Below are 12070 nucleotides of genomic sequence, written 5' to 3'. Positions count from 1 at the left end.
GACGACTATTCGGCCCGTCGTGCATGTGCTGGACCTCTGAGAGAGATCTCCATCTAATCCCATTCCTCTGCTCTTGCCCCGTAGCCTTTAAAAATGCTTCTTTGTCAAATATGCATCTCTTTCCCTTTTAAAAGCGATTATGGATTCTGCTTCCATCACTATTTCTGGTTGGGCATCCCATATCCTAACAATCCTCCGCTTAAAAAAAAAATTCTCCCTGCCTCAGATGAAGATGACGCTTTAGCCCATTTGATCCTGTCCGGCTGGCTTCCCATTAAAGCATCTGGTTGTTTCTTAAACTTGTCCAGTGACCTGACCTCAACCATCCTTCTTGACAAAGCACTCCCGCTGAATTTAACGTTCATTTGCTTGCATAGTTTGTTCAACATTTTGTTCTTAAACAGTGAGAGACACTGAACCTCTGTTCAAGAACATCTGAAATATTATGTTTGATGTTCATTTCACCTTTTTCCTCTGACATGTGCTCCTAGCTCACACTTCTCGTGTCAATGATGAGGATGACTGTCACACAAACATGTCAAACTTTGTTTTTTAGTGATTAGTTTTGTGCTGTTAGGGAATGTCAGTGCCAAGGAATGGAATAGTATTTCCCACTTTTTTGCACTCTGTGTCAACGTAGAACCACCCAGCTCAGGTGCAGCAAAGGCTAAGCGTCTAGCCTTAATTTCAACCTCTTCCTGCACCGGTTTTGATATTTCTACGCCTCACACCAGCCATCCATGTGGCCTCCGAATGAAATTGCCAACTTCGTGGGTGTCCTAATGATGGGCAGTTTCGTGCTAAGGAATTGTGCCTGCCGAGCAAACGAGTTTCAATGAAACACTGGCAGAGTGAGGAGAAGTTCATCCCTTCACTCTAATCCACCCCGTCCCATCAACATTTCATTTTTACACTTTACCGGGCACAGACTAGGAGCAGAAAAGTCAATGGGGGAAACTACAGAATTTATGACATTACCTACCAGAAGGAAATAAGATGTGGCTGGCAATGGAGGCCATGAAATGCTCACTTTATAGCTCAGGAGACTGCAATATACAGGAGATGTCCTGTCCTCACTACAGCCACTTCAGGTCAAAGTGTGTCACAAGTTTTGAAATATTTTGCAGAAATAGATGGAAAAGTGCATTCTTTACAACTTGACAATATGATGTAGCTAAATATAGGGTGCACCATTATCCCATTTTACCTCTCTGCCCGATCAGCTTTCTCTCCAGTGGGTAACGGCTCTGCCTAATGTGGTGCTGAACCACGTTCGATTCGGGCACGGCTCGGCCCCGGGCTCGGTTCCCAGGCTGTGCCGAGTTAGCTGGTTTCAGCCAGGAGCCGCCAATGGGCTGCTGCAATTAGCTTCAATAACCCTCTCTCCTCCTAAAGGCGCTGACTCTTACTGTGGTAGAGTTCCAGCAAACCCTCCAATACCTCGCCATTGAAGCTGCTCTTCATGTGTGAACCTGCACAATGGGGAATACAGGCACAGGAATAGGCCATTCAGCCCCTCGAGCCTGTTCCAACATTCAATTAGATCATGGCTGATCTGTATCTTAACTCCATCTACCTGCCTTGGTTCTGTATCCCTTAATACGCTTACCTAACAAAAATCCATCAATCTCAGTTTTGACATTTTCAATTGACCACCAGCCTTAACAGCTTTTTGGGGGAGAGAGTTCCAGATTTCCACTACCCTTTGTGTGAAGAAGTGCTTCCTGACATCACCCCTGAACGGCCTAGCTCTAATTTTAAGGTTCTGTCCCCTTGTTCTGGACTCCCTCTGCTAGAGGAAATAGTTTCTCTCTACCCTATCAAATCCTTTAATCATCTTATACGCCTCAGTTAGTTCACCCCTTAATCTTCTATACTCAAAGGAATACTATGCAACCTGGCCTCATAATCTAACCCTTTCAGCCCCGGTAGTGAGTGGCACATTATTTGGCATCACAGACTGTCCTGATGCTGTTCTCATCTCTAATCCACACACAAGAACTGCCCAAGGGGTCACTGAATATCGACCTCTGTCAGAGAACCCTGGCTGTTTTTCCCCCTCTCCAGTCTTTTTGTAGCAACTCGCCCCCTCAATACTATCCCAGTAAACCCAGCACAGACCAACAATCAATCCTGGGGCTTGAGAAGGTACCATATGGATCTTTTTTCTCCCCCCCCTCCCAGCAATAGTATGTGCTGTGTGCAATCTAAAGAAAAGAAATGATGAGAAAATAATTTTTTTTGAGAAGAATTCGACCAGCTGGCTCTCATTTGGTTCAGTAGCTGAGCCACACAAGCCAGGAAGGTCCTAGGTATGACTGCTGGTCTATGTCACGTTAAATGACCTCAGCCGAAACGGTAGTAAGGGCAATACAATTGGGTTTAGCATCCTTGGGCCCTAGGGGGAGGGCAACTCAATCAGAGTTCCCACCCCCTCGATTGCCACTGAATAAATAACCCTGGTTGGAAAAGTGCAATTGCGTGAGGGTCAGATGAGGACATGATATAAGTTATATAAGGTATTGGTGAGACCGCACCTGGAATACTGCATACAGTTTTGGTGTCCATACTTAAGAAAAGACATACTTGCTCTCGAGGCAGTACAAAGAAGGTTCACTCGGTTAATCCCGGGGATGAGGGGGCGGACATATGAGGAGAGGTTGAGTAGATTGGGACTCTACTCATTGGAGTTCAGAAGAATGAGAGGCGATCTTATTGAAACATATAAGATTGTGAAGGGGCTTGATCGGGTGGATGCGGTAAGGATGTTCCCAAGGATGGATGAAACTAGAACTAGGGGGCATAATCTTAGAATAAGGGGCTGCTCTTTCAAAACTGAGATGAGGAGAAACTTCTTCACTCAGAGGGTAGTAGGTCTGTGGAATTTGCTGCCCCAGGAAGCTACATCATTAAATAAATTTAAAACAGAAATAGACAGTTTCCTAGAAGTAAAGGGAATTAGGGGCTACGGAGAGCGGGCAGGAAATTGGACATGAATTTAGATTTGAGGTTAGGATCAGATCAGCCATGATCTTATTGAATGGCGGAGCAGGCTCGAGGGGCCGAATGGCCTACTCCTGCTCCTATTTCTTATGATCAGTCATCGCTGTGGTGTCACTCATTCTTGCCAACTCGCAACTACTTAGGTTCACACACAAGGCTACTTTGGGTGAGATACTGGAGGATGATCAACACCTGTGGAACCATAACTGTGGCGAGAGTTGGAACTCGCAGGAGGGAGACAGAAAACTGCCACAACAGGAGGAAGAAAAAGGAAAGGGACACATTACACTTCTCTCATTTTACTTGATAAGTTGGACCTTTAGAAATTTGGTGACTATCAGTTGTTGCAAAGACGATACACAGGAAAAGGCACGGTGCATTTTGAAAGCTGAAAGAAATATTCACCACTCAAAAGAGTCAGTCAAGTTTAATGACTTTCCGAGAGTTGGTAGATGCTACAGTACAGTCAGTGTCACTGCTTGTCGAGCCTCATTTACATGATTCACTTAGGAACAAAGCCCTCCTGCACTCTTGCTCAATTTTCCTCAGCTGGAGCTCGATTTCTGCAGGTACCTCTGGGATGGCCATACGTATGAACCTTTGGGCGCCCAAAAAGCCATGCTCTAAAGCCACAGCAATTAAGAAATAATGAATGTCAGGGAGGTCGACAAAGACATTCCTGAATTCTGGCGACATGCTTATGAGTCCACAGTTAGTTATTATTGCCAGGGTGGTGAGATATTCAAAGGCCAGCTGCCAGGCTCCAATATTGGAAGTAGGGACTGGGAATTGCCTCTGTAAGACGTTGCTAAATTTCATGCCTTCTAACTTAATCCCCAACAAATTGTTCAAAAAGCTGAAAGAGCCAGCAAGTGGGTAGACACTTGAGAAAAGGGTCATATAGGCAAACTTTAGGAACAGCTCCAAGTAGTCTTCGAGGAGGCCATCCTTAGAATCCCTGAGGTTACCTTCTATTTCAATCAAATGAAGTCCAATGTTGGCTGGTAGCGGAAGCTTTTTACTTAGCCGTTTCACCTTGAGTTTAGTCATCCAGTAAGGGAGCACGGTGTCAAAAAATTGGCCGATTACCTGGTGGATTAGGAGTTGAGCAGAAAGGGCCTCAGAGAGCTGCTTCATGTCTCTCAGGTAGAAAGCAAAATAGTAGAGCATGCAGAAATTATTGATTAGGTAAAAGATAAGAACCTTAACTAACAAGTAGTTTTCATGGGTGGACGCTAAACGATGGTTCTCCCTTTCTGTCATATATTTCGCTAAGAAAAGATACACCTTGTTCAGGGCCTCCACAACAGTGCTGTAGATGATTATAGGAGCATATGTCAGCAGCAGGCTCTGCACCGATTGCTCTTTCAGGTCATTGTCTTTAGCCATTTTATCTGCGTGGAGGAACGTTGTCATGAGGAAGATGGTGACAAAAATGCTGCCAATTATAAATGGGATCAACTTGGACAGTATCTTGATTTGGTGTTGCTCGACACGAAACACAGGTTCTGTCTTCTTGGTGATGGGGTTTATACCGAGCTGCTCTTCATAGCCAGCCCTAAGCTTATCAAACTGCTCCATGTGCCGAAGGGTTCCCCATTTAAACGTCAGCTCTGAACTGCGCCTCTTCCAACCCTCAAGAAACACTGTGGACCATATAATATTATACAAAGCACAAACGAGACAGCCACCAGAATCTTTCAGGTTTGTGACGTAAAAGAATAACTCCAAGAGAGTCCTAAAAGCAAGGCCCCATGTAAAGTAGCCTAGAAAACTAAAGTACAAGGCAATTGATTCACCGAAATAGTTTCTCAAAGCCTGAACGGGTTGGTTAATGAGGTACGTGTGCTGCTTCCATAGGTCTTTCAGGTTCTCCAGCTCTTCCCGGTTATGCATCGGATACATTTTGGTCAGAAGTTTACTGGTCCACAGTTCTGCAAAGATGGGTTTTCCAGGGTAGAGTTTGGCACTTGGCTCACCAGGGATGTGCTCTTCGTCTTTCGCCTTTAGACTGTCCAGCACGTGCTTGATGATGTACAGCATCTCCGCCGTGGTGAGTATGTGGGTCTCCTCTTCCCGGAAGTTGTACCGGTCGTTGAAATTGAACGGCTTGAAGTTGCCGTCTTTGTGCACCTTCATCAGGACCGCCTCCTCTGCCCCACGCAGCAGCCTCTCCAGAGTGGCTCCAATCAACAAGACCGTTCCTTTGCTGTCTGACCGGTCAACCATTTTGACCTTGAGCTCGGCTCCATCCAGCGATTTTGGCGACTCGATGCGAGACATCAGCCATTCTACTGTCTCCTGCTTTGCATGTGGGGCAAGATCCAGAACGACCAGGGCCAGTGGAAGAGCAGAACTGTTTCTTGCTTCATTATCCATCAATTGACTTAATTATCACTGTTACCAGGTGAATTGTTTCCCTACTTTGAAATACTTGGACTTAGCTTTTTTTTTAAATCACCTCTCTCTGCATAAACCAACCTACATTATTCTACTAGAATTGTGGAGTTAGAATCCTTTTATATCTAGCTTTAGTATACATTGCAGTTCAGTTGAATTGCATTTGGTTTAAGTTTGAGTGAAGTTGTTGACTGGTTATGGGGTTGTGCAAGCATTAACTAGTAAGCTTTGTGATGTCGCTAGCTATGTCACAAGTTATGAAGTAGTTTCCTTTCCTTCTGAGGCAATATTGATGTAGCAATTGCAGCATCCCCTCTTTCTCTGGGCTAATTGCTTTATTTGCAATACCACCACAGAATGGGAGAGGGGGAGAGATTGGAGCAAAGAAAAAGTGGCACAGGCAAGAAAGGCTGTGAGTGGGTCACCTGCCTGACTTCTGAGCCAAAGAGTGGCCGAGAGAAGACCCAAGGAAAGAAGGAGAGGGAGAAAAAAACAATTCCAGGGGGCCACTTTTCCTGCTGCCCACCCTGAACTGGAACAGTACCCCCCTTGTTCTGCGTCATTAGACTGACCCACTCCCTGGATGGACCTCACACCTAAAGCACAGGTGCAAACGTAAGCAAGCTGCAGGTCCCTCGGCCAGCTGTACAGTTGGCCTCCAAAGAAAGAAGGAAGCAAGAACTTGTATTTCTACGGCGCCTTTCACAACCTCAGGATGTCCCAAAACGCTTTACAGCCAGTGAAGTACTTTTTGAAGTGTAGCCACTGTTGTAATGTGGGAAACACAGCAGCCAATATGTGCCCAGCGCAAAGATCTCAGTCAACGGCTAGATGGCGCCGAGTGGCTCAATTCTTCCCAGGGGCTGGTTAAAAGGCAAAAACTTCTCCGCCTATCTTTGACCTGCTCCCAGGACCCCCACGGACCCTCCAGTTGGCGGGGCTCGTAGCGCCAGGTTTCGCCTTCACCCCCCCCTCCCCTCTGGTGGGAAACCCAACAAGTGTTGTCCCAGGAGAGTGAAGCAAGAGGGTGGGAACACCCCCTCCTACCTCATTTAAATGCCTGTAATAAGTGCCCCTCCCTTCCCGGGTCGCCCCAGAATATAAAGGGGGTGGAGACCCAGCAAAATGGGCCCTTGCCCCAGTTTCCTGACCTTTATGCCCAGGTTAATGGGGTTTCTCCCAAAGGGAAAAGGAGTAAATGTGACCCCACAAAGCAGCTTACTTCAAAAAGCAGAAACGGCTAGAAACTGGTGTGAGTATTGTTTGTAACACTTAGGGTCGCCAACTCTGGTTGGACATATTCCTGGAGGTTTCATCACATGACCTCCTGCTTCCAACCGCCCCCGCCCCCTCACTTCCGCCATTGGTCGCCCGACATGTCAATCCTCACGGAGCACCGCCTTCCTACACCTGTCGGAAAATGAATAGACGTCATTCCCCCATTGGATGATTCATGACTGTCAGTCAAACAGCCTTTTTTCACATGTCCATAGTTTTTATAACCAGTAAACAAAAATATTCAAAGAAATGTTTTTTAAAACACAATTTTTTTTTATTGTCCCTATGATTTTTCTCCCTGGTGTTTTTGCTTGCAGCCATGTCCTGGAGATTGGACTTTAATTCCTGGAGACTCCAGGGCAATCCTGGAGGGTTGGCAACCCTAATAACGCCAGTGATGAGTAAAGTCATACTTTCACCAGCTTGGCATCAACTAGATCATGTGACATCACAAAGCTCCTTCACTATTGTCATCTAGTGCTGGAAAAAAAATATTTTCTTTCTTTGAAAACCTACCTCAAGTGTTGTGAATGGAAGGAATGAGGCCTGTGGAGGGCGGCTGGCTTCGGCCGGCCTCATTCAGTAACAGTCTCACGCAGGAGATGGCCTGAGAATCTCCATCTCCTGTATGTGTGGACAATAGTCTGACCGTGCCATTTACCTTACGAGAGAATGAGAGAGAGTGAGAGGGAGGGAGTGAGAGAGAGTGCACACAAGGCATCGCCATGGAGATAGAGCTATCCCAACTTTCCTAGTGCTGGTGAAACCCTAATACAGACGGGCAGGAAAAGACCAGCTGGACCATCAAACCTGCCCCACATTCATGATGGCCAGAATATCCATGACGGGACGTTCCCTTGCCCCCCTAGCAGCCATGTAATCTCCTGGGAAAGACAAAAAAAACAGAAAAAGGGCCAAAAAGGGAAAACAAAACCTGGAATATTGCACAGCAAGGTTTAAATGCACTTATTCTCCAGTGCCATCCGCCTTACCCCAATGACCGAGACAGGTCATCGTCTCACCCAGTGACTCACCTACTCTCTGGCAGTGAAAAGCTGCGGTGTCCTTAGAAAGGAAGATGTTTTGGTAAACCCCAATGGGATCGTGCTGTGGAAAAGACAGCCAGCCCTCCTCTTGATCCTCAAAGTAATACAGCACAAAATACTTAACGATGGGGAGATACGGCCAGGGGGAGCCAGCTGAAGATTCAAGCACCTTTGAAGGGAAACAGAAAACTGGCAATTCAGAACAACACAGGCGGAATTTTTTTTAAAGAACATAGCAAGTTCGTCGAGCCATACTCATTCAGAGTGAGACTCAACTCACTTTTGTTTAAGGGGTCAATTTTACAAACTAGCATTCCCGGCACAGACTGTCATGCAATATAGGAACGCATATCCAGGATTCAGGGGTGAAGGGTGGCATGCCCCACTTGATTTTTTTTTTGTCCCCTTAAAATTAATGTGTGGAGCGCCCTGACCTCTGCACCCAAGTGCGCTCCGTTGTGCTGGGGGAGGCAAGACAGGACAAAGGACGCACTGAAAGACCGAGACAGAAAGGGTGATGAAAAGACTCAGAGGCAAGGGGGGTAATTTTAACCTCACCCACCTGGCGAGAAACTGACATGGATCGGGGGAAATGCTGGATTCGCACCCCCCCCCCCGATATTGAAATCAACGGAGAGTGAAATCGGGCGGAGTGTAAAACCAGCGTTGCCCCTGATCCCGCCTGGAGAGTCAGGTTAAAATTCCCACCCCCCAAGAAGTCTGGAAACGGTCTCTTTCTATCTACTCTGCCACGTCCCTTCGGAATTTTAAACCCCTCCGTCAAATCACCCCCGAGGATTGCAACTGCAGCCCTAGTAACAACCTGGGCACCCCTGCGCATGCCTTGGAGGGAGCTAGCAAGAGCTGTGATGCCAAGCCGTAGATGGAGAAACAGGCTAAACAAGTGAAGACTGATGGTGCGGGAATAGGGAATGGCACTAGTTTGACTGTGAAACTTCTCTTTTAATTCCGGGTAGCGGGGAGCAGGTTCATAATCGGGGGTTTTTGGGGGGGGTTCATGCTCTGTGGTCGGGGAAACAGGTGTTTGTGGCTCATTAAAGGCCCAGGTAAATTACTTCAGCTGTGGTTCTTCCCTATTTTCTGCCCCTAAGGCAAAAGAGGGGTGACACAATACTGAACATCATTGTTTGTAAAAATCATAGAATGATACAGCACAGGAGGCGGCCATTCGGCCCATTGTATCTGTGCTCGCTCTTTGAAAGAGCTATCCAATTAGTCCCACTCCCCTGCGCTTTCCCTGTAGCCCTGCAAATTTTTCTCAAGCACTTCCCAAAGACAAGCAGCAAAACCATTTGTCATCCAAAACATCAAAAATAAAGCCCTTTGCCGACAATACCAGCCAGTCCTTTAAGACAAATAGTGACAAAAACAGTAGACCAGCAAGCATTAGAACCAGGTTTTGAAGTGTAGTCACTGTTGTAATGTAGGAAAAGGGGCACCAATTTGCACACAGCAAGATCCCACAAACAGCAATGAGATAAATGACCAGATAATCTGTTTTTTATTGATGTTGGTTGAGGGATAAATATTGGCCAGGAGTCCAGGGAGAACTCCATTGCTCTGCTTCAAATAGTGCCATGGGATCTTTTACATCCACCTGCAAGGGCAGATATATCCTCAGTTTAATATCTCATACCAAGTGACTGGCACCTCCCTCAGTACTACACTGAAGTGCCAGCCTAGATTACATGCTTAAGTATCAGGAGTGCGACTTGAACCCAGTACCTTCTGATACAGAGGTAAGAGTGCTACCCACTGAGCCACAGCTAACATTGACTTCAATGGAAAAGAAAATCAGGTGGAGTGTAAAACAGGCTGCTAGTTTGTTATCACCCATTTTGCACTACTGCCAAAGACCAGTTTCATCCCCATATTGTTAAAATTGGATAGGCTGATGGTGAATACTAGAGCCTGATCTTTAGTTGCTGCCAAGCTTTTATTCACAAAGATTCCCCTTACACACACACCACACCCTAGCTAAGCTCTCCTCTATAAAGGATACAAGAAAGTCCCCAATTGATACCCACCACCTGAATACAATTAACGCTCACTGATATAAATCATACAATTTACACATAGTCTCACTTGTAAGGTTTAACCCATTCATGGTCATGATGTATCTACTCCCTCACTCTTTCTGTTCTTCGCTAGGCAGTGATATGTATTTATAGAAAGTTCTCCTACTGATTGTGTTCCTGATTAATTTTCAAGCCCAGATAAATCAAACCATCCTTCAAATTTGAAGCAGGCTATTGTCATCGCCTACAAAGAATAGTGTAGCAGTTAAAGAATGCCAGGTACAGGTAACTGGGTAACTGTGCAGTGTCTCCCAGATTCTGGTAAAAACCTGTTGTTGCTAAGGAGACCATCTCTTTCTTGGTTACCTTCAAGTATGTTTGGTGCCCATTTCCTACACGTTCAACGAATGCCTCTATGAATGCTCGCGGGTATGTCAGGATACTGTGTGCACTCCAGCGATGACCCTTGCCAAGGCACATTGTGAATGTTAATGGCCCCTTCAATTGCTGCTGTAGTTCCTTCAGGTGACTCTGCACTGGGAAAAAATGCAGAGCCGTGATGTTAAACTGAATCCAAGGAATCTCTGTGCAGCAGTGATGGTTATTAACCACATCCTAGAGACCTCCAGCAGTAATTTGCATATGGGGGATCTCCCGCCATAACTTCAGTGGGAGATTGACGGAAACTCATAAGAAATGGCGTAATGGGCCGTTTGTCGATGGGACTTCTGTTCTGGTGGGAGATCAAGGAGCCCCTGTAAAAATGCCACCCCTTAAAGAGTTAGATTGGGGCATGGGGCAAAGCCTTACCTTGTTGTTACTTTACGTGTAAAATCTGCGTTATATGGTGACCGATCATCAGATATGATATTTATTTCCACAAGTGAAACTGATTGGGAAGACTCGCAAATGACACTCGTGGGTAGCGGCATTCATTGTATCATGTGACTAGTTAATGAGCACTTTTTAACAAACTAAAAGATCACCCATGGCGTTGATGAGAGTAAGTCAGATAATACCATGTTTTGTAAGGAGAAAATTATGTACAATAAGTCTGCTGCTAAGGTGAAGTTGAATCCCTTCAAAACCTAATTGCATTTTAGTAGATACTGGTCAATTAAGAGGCTGTAGACATTCTGGCTCCAGTATTTTGTGTGCACGAATAGATGACTGATGGCTGGTGACTGCCTTTGTTACTTCTTTTTTGAAGCTTGACTTAGAGATTTGAGTGTGTCGCCAGAAGTGTGACGGACTGGAAATGTGTGATAGATGTACAGTTTTCATAGTTAGGTTAGAGGGTACTATTGGTGATGTCATCGTACAAATGCTTAATGTGCTGTTATGAAATTCTGCTCTCTGCTATTTTAACAGGGGGTATCAATCTGGATTAACTCCTCTTAAAATAGTGGAAAGGGGAATTCAGTACGAGCTCACTGAAGATTTGTATGATAACATCACCAATAGTCATTTCTACTCTTACTTTTGTTATCACATGATAGACATGGATGACGAAGGCCATTCAACCCATCTTGCGTTCAGTCGCCCATCACAGTATCCAGTCCTTAAATTATTGTGCTAGTATGGACTAGTCTACCATTTCATGGGGTCGTCTTTCAACTTGCCGCCTGAGTGTATAACTGGCGTTACCAATCAGCTGCCCCTAATAGATTTTCATTTCTATTGAAATCAGTGTCTATAATGGACGGCTGATCAGCAACAGCAGTTTTACGCACCAGGCAGCAAGTTGAAAGTCTCTTTGCATGAAGAAGCACTTCCTGACTTCAATTCTAAATTTGTCTTTAGTTTGAATCCGGGTCCCCCCTTTGAATTATTAGAACTTGAGCACAAGTTGGTTTTTTTTCAAGGACTTGAGAAATTATGGATTGGGCTACCCCAATGGCTTTGCGGGCAAATTCTCCAAGTGTAAGGTTCTCACAGGTAGGTCACAAGTTCAATCCCTCGTCTTGGCTACATGTAACTGGCCTCCAATAGGAGAACTTTATTTCTCATGTCTGCCCAGGCAGTGAGAGTCAACAGTGTATTTTATCATGAGAACATCACAACCAAGCACCATCCTGTCTCCATCTGTCTAACTACCACTGCTTTTAGTTGCAATCACTAGGAGAAGGAACCCTTGCTGATTTTTTTTCCCTCTTCCTCACTCAGGGACTCTTAAGGGCAATTGTAGCTGCACTAGAGCCCTGGGTGAATCAGCACAGACCAGGCATCAAACCCGGGACCTTCTTTGTCTAAATGAGCCATAGGAACATAGGAACAGGAGTAGGCCATTCAGCCTCTCGTGCC

The 12070-nt window shown here is 45.6% G+C and overlaps 1 pseudogene; it reads right to left on the bottom strand.

Annotated features, from left to right (window-relative positions):
- Positions 1–3492: 3492 nt before the first annotated feature.
- LOC137304238 (anoctamin-10 pseudogene) lies at positions 3493–5382 on the bottom strand (annotated as a pseudogene).
- Positions 5383–12070: the final 6688 nt, after the last annotated feature.

The sequence above is a fragment of the Heptranchias perlo genome, chromosome 37 (genome assembly GCF_035084215.1).
Source record: "Heptranchias perlo isolate sHepPer1 chromosome 37, sHepPer1.hap1, whole genome shotgun sequence".
In the NCBI taxonomy this organism is placed as follows: Eukaryota; Metazoa; Chordata; class Chondrichthyes; order Hexanchiformes; family Hexanchidae; genus Heptranchias; species Heptranchias perlo.
This window is presented reverse-complemented; position numbering and strand designations above follow the sequence as displayed.